This window comes from Hyla sarda, unplaced genomic scaffold (genome assembly GCF_029499605.1).
Source record: "Hyla sarda isolate aHylSar1 unplaced genomic scaffold, aHylSar1.hap1 scaffold_59, whole genome shotgun sequence".
Lineage (NCBI taxonomy): Eukaryota > Metazoa > Chordata > Amphibia > Anura > Hylidae > Hyla > Hyla sarda.
Genome location: NW_026610603.1, coordinates 683,622 through 695,226, shown reverse-complemented (window position 1 = coordinate 695,226; position 11,605 = coordinate 683,622). Strand labels below are relative to the sequence as shown.

At 38.8% G+C, this 11,605-nt stretch overlaps 1 protein-coding gene across 1 annotated transcript in view; it reads right to left on the bottom strand.

The window, feature by feature from the left end:
• The window catches only part of LOC130340395 (calmodulin-binding transcription activator 2-like), a gene marked incomplete at its 3' end in the record, with an annotated part of 31,392 nt that extends 20,197 nt beyond the window's left edge, over positions 1-11,195 (bottom strand). Inside the window, 1 exon segment of the mRNA XM_056554183.1 lies at positions 11,059-11,195.
• Positions 11,196-11,605: the final 410 nt, after the last annotated feature.

Sequence of the window (11,605 nt, the reverse complement as noted above, 5' to 3'; positions counted from 1 at the left end):
TCCTCTCCTCTGTGTATATATATATATATATATATATATATATATATATATATATATATAGATCTCCTCTCCTCTGTATATATATATATATATAGATCTCCTCTCCTCTGTATATATATATATATAGATCTCCTCTCCTCTGTATATATATATATATAGATCTCCTCTCCACTGTATATATATATATAGATCTCCTCTCCACTGTATATATATAGATCTCCTCTCCTCTGTATATATATATATATATATATAGATCTCCTCTCCTCTGTATGTATATATATATATATATATATATATATATATATATAGATCTCCTCTCCTCTGTATATATATATATATCTCCTCTCCTCTGTATATATATATTGCAGTAACACATGTTTTGCTATACACATGTTTATTCCCTTTGTGTATATATATATATATATATATAGATCTCCTCTCCTCTGTATATATATATATATATAGATCTCCTCTCCTCTGTGTATATATATATATATATATAGATCTCCTCTCCTCTGTGTATATATATATTGCAGTAACACAGGTTTTGCTATACACACGTTTATTCCCTTTGTGTATATATATATATAGATCTCCTCTCCTCTGTATATATATATATATATATAGAGATCTCCTCTCCTCTGTATATATATATATAGATCTCCTCTCCTCTGTATATATATAGATCTCCTCTCCTCTGTATATATGTATATATATAATATAGATCTCCTCTCCTCTGTATATATATATTGCAGTAACACATGTTTTGCTATACACACGTTTATTCCCTTTGTGTGTATTGGAACTAAACCAAAAAAAGAAAAAAGCAAATTGGACATAATGACCCTCATTTACGAAGACTGGAGTGTGTTAGGGTTTTTTTTTACTTGTGATTTACTAATCTGTCGCCCAATTTCCCTTTCTTTCTGTCTCAGGTTTTTTTTTTGTCGCAGGGTTGTATTCTGTGCCACAGAAAAAAAGTCTCTGCAAATTCTGACTACATTAGTGCTTGTACTACTACCCCCATCATGGAACAGGGTCTGTTCCATGTTGGGGGTAGTAGTACAGGGGCTGAGGGATTGGTCGCACCGGGTCTCACTTCTGAGACCCGATCTGATCAGATGTTATTAAGCAGGGAAGCGGGCGGCATGTTCCGATCCCCTGCAATGTACAGTAAACTCATTTTTAAATTCCCCACCAGAAGCCCTGAATGGCCGGGACAGAGGAGCCAATCAGGGCTCCTGGCAGAGTTTTAATATAGAAGCGCTGTGGTGGGCAAAGATGTATAGAATTGCTGGGGGGGTATATATCTGGCCCCTTCAGCGTTTCTATATATCTTTCCCCCTGCGGCGCTTTATCAAACTTAGTGGCCGCTGCCCTTGAATAAATGTACTGCCCCCCCCAGAGCGCTATTATATATCTATACTGACCCCCGCTGCACATATTTATATATATACTGACCCCCCCCCCCCCCCAAGCTGCGCATATTAGACTTAATGTTCTCCCTCCCCTGGCTGCCAATGAATGAATGAAAACTCTATTAGCGGGGGAGCGGAGGGCTGCTGCCCGCTCTCGCTGCTAAGAGTTTGTCATTCATAGTGGGCAGCAGCTGCAGATCATGCTGTGGGGGTCAGACATATGGATATATATCTGACCCTCACATCATACATATACAAATGGCGGCTCACCGCTATGAGTGACAAGTAAAGCAGTGCAGGGAGGCTGGCGCTGCTGTTCCTAATAGCTTGTCACTCATAGCGGTGAGCCGCCATTTGTATATGTATGATGTGAGGGTCAGATATATATCCATATGTCTGACCCCCACAGCATGATCTGCAGCTGCTGCCCACTATGAATGACAAACTCTTAGCAGCGAGAGCGGGCAGCAGCCCTCCGCTCCCCTGCTAATAGAGTTTTCATTCATTGGCAGCCAGGGGAGGGAGAACATGAAGATTAATATGCGCAGCTTGAGGGGGGGGCAGTATGTATGTATATATATATATATATATATATATATATATATGCGCAGCGGGGGTCAGTATATGCGCAGCGGGGGTCAGTATATATATAAATATGTGCAGCGGGGGTCAGTATAGATATATAATAGCTCTCTGGGGGGGCAGTACATTTATTCAAGCGCATCGACCACTAAGTTTGATAAAGCGCCGCAGGGGGAAAGATATATAGAAACGCTGGAGGGGCCAGATATATACCCCCCAGCAATTCTATACATCTTTGCCCACCACAGCGCTTCTATATTAAAACTCTGCCAGGAGCCCTGATTGGCTCCTCTGTCCCGGCCATTCAGGGCTCCTGGTGGGGAATTTAAAAATGAAAGTTTACTGTACATTGCAGGGGATCAGAACATGCCGCCCGCTTCCCTGCTTAATAACTTTATATTGGATCGGGTCTCAGAAGTGAGACCCGGTGCGATCAATCCCTCAGCCCCTCTACTACTACCCCAACATGGAACAGACCCTGTTCCATGCTGGGGGTAGCAGGATTCACTCCCGACAGCTCTGAGCTGTCGGGTTTCTGTGAAGCAAAACTCACAGGTTTTCCTGTGAGTTTTCTTCCCACTCGGAGGGTTTTTTCTCTTTTTGTCGGGAACACGCCCCTTTTGTCGGGAAAAACGCCACTTTTATCGTTTTTTTTTTCACTCTGAGTGATTTTGATTTTGACGGGTTGTGCGCCAGATTCTGGCGCAAATTCTGTCGGCGCAAAACCCGACAAAAAGTGTCGGGATCCTGTTAGAAAATGAGGGCCAATGTCACCAAACTCCAAAAATGGGCTGGACAAAATTATCGGCACCCATAACTTAATATTTGGTTGCACACCCTTTGGAAAAAATAAGTGAAATCAGTGTCTTCCTATAACCATCAATAAGCTTCTTACACCTCTGAGCCGGAATGTTGGACCACTCTTCCTATAACCATCAATAAGCTTCTTACACCTCTGAGCCGGAATGTTGGACCACTCTTCCTATAACCATCAATAAGCTTCTTACACCTCTCAGCCGGAATGTTGGACCACTCTTCCTATAAGCATCAATAAGCTTCTTACACCTCTCAGCCGGAATGTTGGACCACTCTTCCTATAACCATCAATAAGCTTCTTACACCTCTCAGCCGGAATGTTGGACCACTCTTCCTATAACCATCAATAGGCTTCTTACACCTCTCAGCCGGAATGTTGGACCACTCTTCCTATAACCATCAATAGGCTTCTTACGCCTCTCAGCCGGAATGTTGGATCACTCTTCCTTTACAAACTGCTCCAGGTCTCTTATTGGAAGGCGCCTTTTCCCAACAGTAATTATAAGATCTCTCCACAGGTGATCAATGGGATTTAGATCTGGACTCATTGCTGACACTTCAGAACTCTCCAGCGCTTTGTTGCCTCCATTTCTGGGGCTTTTTGACGTATGTTTGGGGTCATTGTCCTGCTGGAAGACCCAAGATCTCGGACACAAACCCAGCTTTCTGACACTGGGCTGTACAGTGCGACCCAAAATCCATTGGTGATCCTCAGATTTCATGATGTCTTGTACACATTCAAGGCCCCCAGTGCCAGAGGCAGCAAAACAACCCAAAACATCACTGACCTCCCCCATATGTCACTGTAGGTACTGTGTTCTTTTCTTTGTAGGCCTCATTCTGTTTTCGGTAAACAGTAGAATGATGTCCTTTACCAAAAAGCTCTATCTTGGTCTCATCTGTCCTCAAGACGTTTTCGCAGAAGGGTTTTGGTTACTCAAGTTCATTTTGGCAAGATGTAGTCTTGCTTTGTTATATTTGTGTCAGCAGTGGGGTCCTCCTGGGTCTCCTCCATAGTGGGGTCCTCCTGGGTCTCCTCCATAGTGGGGTCCTCCTGGGTCTCCTCCATAGCGGGGTCCTCCTGGGTCTCCTCCATAGCGGGGTCCTCCTGGGTCTCCTCCATAGCGGGGTCCTCCTGGGTCTCCTCCATAGCGGGGTCCTCCTGGGTCTCCTCCATAGCGTTTCATTTCATTCAAAGGTCGACGGATATTTTTCCACAATTTTGGTTCCCAAGTCCTCAGACAGTTCTCTTCTCCTCTTTCTGTTGTCCATGCTTAGTGTGACACACACAGACACACAACACAAAGACTAAGTGAACTTCTCTCCTTTTTATCTGATTTCAGGTGTGATTTTTATATTGCCCACACCTGTTACTTGCCCCAGGTGAGTATAAAGGAACATCACAAGCTTGAAACTATCTAATTTTTCAACAATTATGAAAGGGGCCAATAATTTTGTCCAGCCGATTTTTGGAGTTTGGTGACATTATGTCCAATTTGCTTTTTTTTCCTCCTTTTTTGGTTTAGTTCCAATACACACAAAGGGAATAAACATGTGTATAGCAAAACCTGTGTTACTGCAATATATATATACAGAGGAGAGGAGATCTATATATATATATATATATATATATATATATATACAGAGGAGAGGAGATCTATGTATATATATATATATATATATATATACACAGAGGAGAGGAGATCTATATATATATATACACAGAGGAGAGGAGATCTATATATATATATACACAAAGGGAATAAACATGTGTATAGCAAAACCTGTGTTACTGCAATATATATATACAGAGGAGAGGAGATCTATCTATATATATATATATATATATATATATATATATATATATATATATATATATATACAGAGGAGAGGAGATCTATGTATATATATATATATATATATATATATATACAGAGGAGAGGAGATCTATATATATATATACACAAAGGGAATAAACATGTGTATAGCAAAACCTGTGTTACTGCAATCCTTTCCTGTGAGGAATACTTCATTTTATAGAAACATTTCAGGGGGGACAACATTTACAGCCATGACTGTAGTTAACTAGGGGGCGCTCTGCCCTCCAACCACATTCTAGACACTTGTAATTCGCTAGCTCAGCCCCTCTTAGACGAGGCCCCAGTCCACCTGTGGAGACTTGTGGTGAAGCTGCTGTGAGACCGAGAGCTCAACCAGACCCAATAGGGAATACTCTCTAATTTTATTCTATTTAATGGGGAGTGCGGGGCTTCAACTGTACCCGAGGGGCATCTATTCTAGTGAGGCCTTATCTTAGGGTCCGACTGACGCCTCAGGGTGGAGGACTTCCATAATCTCCCCTTCTCCATTCTAAGAGGTCCCACTTCATTTTCCCAAAAGGTATAACCAAACCCTTCTACTTCCACAATAGTCACAGCCTGAACCCCACTTGTCCAGTAGTCACCGTTCTATTGTAGTCAGAGGAGGATCTTGGCTTTATCAGTTGTCCAAGTAAGAAGTCTACTACCCAGCAGTCACAGTCGGATCTCCACCTTCCCATAAGTCACCGAAAGTTCCACCTTCCCATAAGTCACCGAAAGTTCCACCTTCCCAAGTAGACACAACAGGATCTGCGCTAACACAATACTTAGGATCTACATACACAGTATATCCTCTATATGATGGGGTATATACAGTATATCCTCTATATGATGGGGTATATACAGTATATCCTCTATATGATGGGGTATATACAGTATATCCTCTATATGATGGGGTATATACAGTATATCCTCTATATGATGGGGTATATACAGTATATCCTCTATATGATGGGGGGTATATACAGTATATCCTCTATATGATGGGGTATATACATTATATCCTCTATATGATGGGGTATATACAGTATATCCTCTATATGATGAGGTATATAGTATACACAGTATATCCTCTATATGATGGAGGGTATATAGTATACACAGTATATCCTCTATATGATGGGGTATATAGTATACACAGTATATCCTCTATATGATGGAGGGTATATAGTATACACAGTATATCCTCTATATGATGGGGTATACAGTATATACAGTATATCCTCTATATGATGGGGGGTATATACAGTATATCCTCTATATGATGGGGTATATACAGTATATCCTCTATATGATGGGGTATATACAGTATATCCTCTATATGATGGGGTATATACAGTATATCCTCTATATGATGGGGTATATACAGTATATCCTCTATATGATGGGGTATATACAGTATATCCTCTATATGATGGGGTATATACAGTATATCCTCTATATGATGGGGTATATACAGTATATCCTCTATATGATGAGGTATATAGTATACACAGTATATCCTCTATATGATGGGGGTATATAGTATACACAGTACATCCTCTATATGATGGGGTATATAGTATACACAGTATATCCTCTATATGATGGGGGGTATATAGTATACACAGTATATCCTCTATATGATGGGGGGTATATAGTATACACAGTATATCCTCTATATGATGGGGGGTATATAGTATACACAGTATATCCTCTATATGATGGGGGTATATAGTATACACAGTATATCCTCTATATGATGGGGGTATATAGTATACACAGTATATCCTCTATATGATGGGGGGTATATAGTATATACAGTATATCCTCTATATGATGGGGGTATATAGTATACACAGTATATGCTCTATATGATGGGGGTATATAGTATACACAGTATATCCTCTATATGATGGGGGTATATAGTATACACAGTATATCCTCTATATGATGGGGGGTATATAGTATACACAGTATATCCTCTATATGATGGGGGTATACACAGTATATCCTGTATATGATGGGGGGTATATAGTATATACAGTATATCCTCTATATGATGGGGGTATATAGTATACACAGTATATCCTCTATATGATGGGGGGTATATAGTATACACAGTATATCCTCTATATGATGGGGGGTATATAGTATACACAGTATATCCTCTATATGATGGGGTATATAGTATATACAGTATATCCTCTATATGATGGGGGGTATATAGTATATACAGTATATCCTCTATATGATGGGGGGTATATAGTATACACAGTATATACTCTATATGATGGGGGTATATAGTATATACAGTATATCCTCTATATGATGGGGTATATAGTATACACAGTATATCCTCTATATGATGGAGGGTATATAGTATACACAGTATATCCTCTATATGATGGGGGGTATATAGTATACACAGTATATCCTCTATATGATGGGGTATATAGTATACACAGTATATCCTCTATATGATGGGGGGTATATATAGTATATCCTCTATATGATGGGGGGTATATACAGTATATGCTCTATATGATGGGGGTATATAGTATACACAGTATATGCTCTATATGATGGGGGGTATATAGTATACACAGTATATCCTCTATATGATGGGGGGTATATAGTATACACAGTATATCCTCTATATGATGGGGGTATATAGTATACACAGTATATCCTCTATATGATGGGGGTATATAGTATACACAGTATATCCTCTATATGATGGGGGTATATAGTATACACAGTATATCCTCTATATGATGGGGGGTATATACAGTATATCCTCTATATGATGGGGGGTATATACAGTATATGCTCTATATGATGGGGTATATAGTATACACAGTATATCCTCTATATGATGGGGGTATATACAGTATATCCTCTATATGATGGGGGGTATATAGTATATACAGTATATTCTCTATATGATGGGGTATATACAGTATATCCTCTATATGATGGGGTATATACAGTATATCCTCTATATGATGGGGGGTATATAGTATACACAGTATATCCTCTATATGATGGGGGGTATATAGTATATACAGTATATCCTCTATATGATGGGGGGTATACACAGTATATCCTCTATATGATGGGGTATATAGTATATACAGTATATCCTCTATATGATGGGGTATATACAGTATATCCTCTATATGATGGGGGGTATATACAGTATATCCTCTATATGATGGGGTATATACAGTATATCCTCTATATGATGGGGGTATATAGTATATACAGTATATCCTCTATGATGGGGGTATATACAGTATATCCTCTATATGATGAGGTATATACAGTATATCCTCTATATGATGGGGGTATATAGTATACACAGTATATCCTCTATATGATGGGGTATATACAGTATATCCTCTATATGATGGGGGGTATATAGTATACACAGTATATCCTCTATATGATGGGGGGTATATAGTATACACAGTATATCCTCTATATGATGGGGTATATAGTATACACAGTATATCCTCTATATGATGGGGGGTATATAGTATACACAGTATATCCTCTATATGATGGGGTATATAGTATATACAGTATATCCTCTATATGATGGGGGTATATAGTATACACAGTATATCCTCTATATGATGGGGGGTATATAGTATACACAGTATATCCTCTATATGATGGGGGGTATATAGTATACACAGTATATCCTCTATATGATGGGGGGTATATAGTATACACAGTATATCCTCTATATGATGGGGGGTATATAGTATACACAGTATATCCTCTATATGATGGGGGGTATATAGTATACACAGTATATCCTCTATATGATGGGGGGTATATAGTATACACAGTATATCCTCTATATGATGGGGGTATATAGTATATACAGTATATCCTCTATATGATGGGGGTATATAGTATACACAGTATATCCTCTATATGATGGGGGTATATAGTATACACAGTATATGCTCTATATGATGGGGGTATATAGTATACACAGTATATCCTCTATATGATGGGGGTATATAGTATATACAGTATATCCTCTATATGATGGGGGGTATATACAGTATATCCTCTATATGATGGGGTATATACAGTATATCCTCTATATGATGGGGGTATATAGTATACACAGTATATCCTCTATATGATGGGGGGTATATAGTATACACAGTATATCCTCTATATGATGGGGGGTATATAGTATACACAGTATATCCTCTATATGATGGGGGGTATATACAGTATATCCTCTATATGATGGGGTATATACAGTATATCCTCTATATGATGGGGGTATATAGTATACACAGTATATCCTCTATATGATGGGGGTATATAGTATACACAGTATATCCTCTATATGATGGGGGTATATAGTATACACAGTATATCCTCTATATGATGGGGGGTATATAGTATACACAGTATATCCTCTATATGATGGGGTATATAGTATACACAGTATATCCTCTATATGATGAGGTATATAGTATACACAGTATATCCTCTATATGATGGGGGGTATACAGTATACACAGTATATCCTCTATATGATGAGGTATATAGTATACACAGTATATCCTCTATATGATGGGGGTATATAGTATACACAGTATATCCTCTATATGATGGGGGGTATATAGTATACACAGTATATCCTCTATATGATGGGGGGTATATAGTATACACAGTATATCCTCTATATGATGGGGGGTATATAGTATATACAGTATATCCTCTATATGATGGGGGGTATATACAGTATATCCTCTATATGATGGGGGGTATATACAGTATATCCTCTATATGATGGGGATATATACAGTATATCCTCTATATGATGGGGGTATATAGTATACACAGTATATCCTCTATATGATGGGGGGTATATACAGTATATCCTCTATATGATGGGGGTATATATAGTATACACAGTATATACAGTATATCCTCTATATGATGGGGGTATATACAGTATATCCTCTATATGATGGGGTATATAGTATACACAGTATATCCTCTATATGATGGGGGGTATATAGTATATACAGTATATCCTCTATATGATGGGGGTATATAGTATACACAGTATATCCTCTATATGATGGGGGTATATACAGTATATGCTCTATATGATGGGGTATATACAGTATATCCTCTATATGATGGGGTATATAGTATATACAGTATATCCTCTATATGATGGGGTATATAGTATATACAGTATATCCTCTATATGATGGGGGGTATATACAGTATATCCTCTATATGATGGGGTATATACAGTATATCCTCTATATGATGGGGGGTATATACAGTATATCCTCTATATGATGGGGTATATACAGTATATGCTCTATATGATGGGGGTATATACAGTATATCCTCTATATGATGGGGTATATAGTATATACAGTATATCCTCTATATGATGGGGTATATAGTATATACAGTATATCCTCTATATGATGGGGGGTATATACAGTATATCCTCTATATGATGGGGGGTATATACAGTATATCCTCTATATGATGGGGTATATACAGTATATCCTCTATATGATGGGGGGTATATACAGTATATCCTCTATATGATGGGGTATATACAGTATATCCTCTATATGATGGGGTATATACAGTATATGCTCTATATGATGGGGTATATAGTATACACAGTATATCCTCTATATGATGGGGGTATATACAGTATATGCTCTATATGATGGGGTATATACAGTATATCCTCTATATGATGGGGTATATAGTATATACAGTATATCCTCTATATGATGGGGTATATAGTATATACAGTATATCCTCTATATGATGGGGGGTATATACAGTATATCCTCTATATGATGGGGTATATACAGTATATCCTCTATATGATGGGGGGTATATACAGTATATCCTCTATATGATGGGGTATATACAGTATATGCTCTATATGATGGGGGTATATACAGTATATCCTCTATATGATGGGGTATATAGTATATACAGTATATCCTCTATATGATGGGGTATATAGTATATACAGTATATCCTCTATATGATGGGGGGTATATACAGTATATCCTCTATATGATGGGGGGTATATACAGTATATCCTCTATATGATGGGGTATATACAGTATATCCTCTATATGATGGGGGGTATATACAGTATATCCTCTATATGATGGGGTATATACAGTATATCCTCTATATGATGGGGTATATACAGTATATCCTCTATATGATGGGGTATATACAGTATATGCTCTATATGATGGGGTATATACAGTATATGATGATATCATGGAGACAGCCCAATATAACAGACACCACCAGTCGCACCCCTAGTGCCCCGGCCCCTCACTCACCTCCCGGGGACCCTCCAGCCGCCATCTTATCACCGAGCCCCCCCCCCCTATGGCATCGCAGCGTCAAACGTCAAAACGCAGTGGGGGCGGAGCCTGACGTCATCACGTTTTCTACACCTTTCACAAGCTGAAGTCGACGTCTGGTACACCCGGGTGACGTCATCGCACAGCTGATAAATGTGGAATCTCTGTCACTGCCTGAAGTCCTCCAGTGATGTCACCGCTAGGCTGTGACGCTGGGCGGCAGTAGAGAGGAGGGGAATGTCGTGTGTTGGTTATCTGTAAGTGGGCATCACGTGGGTTCATCTTCTGTAAGCTACAACATGAGACCATGTCTAACATCACGTCCATTATAGGGTAAGATAAGTCTCAGTTAAGGGGTATAATAATTCTAACACCACCTCACCCCCCAAAAACCCAATCATAGGGTATAACAAGTCTAAGCTCCCTCATCATGGGGTATAACAAGTCTAAGCTCCCTCATCATGGGGTATAACAAGTCTAAGCTCCCTCATCATGGGGTATAACAAGTCTAAGCTCCCTCATC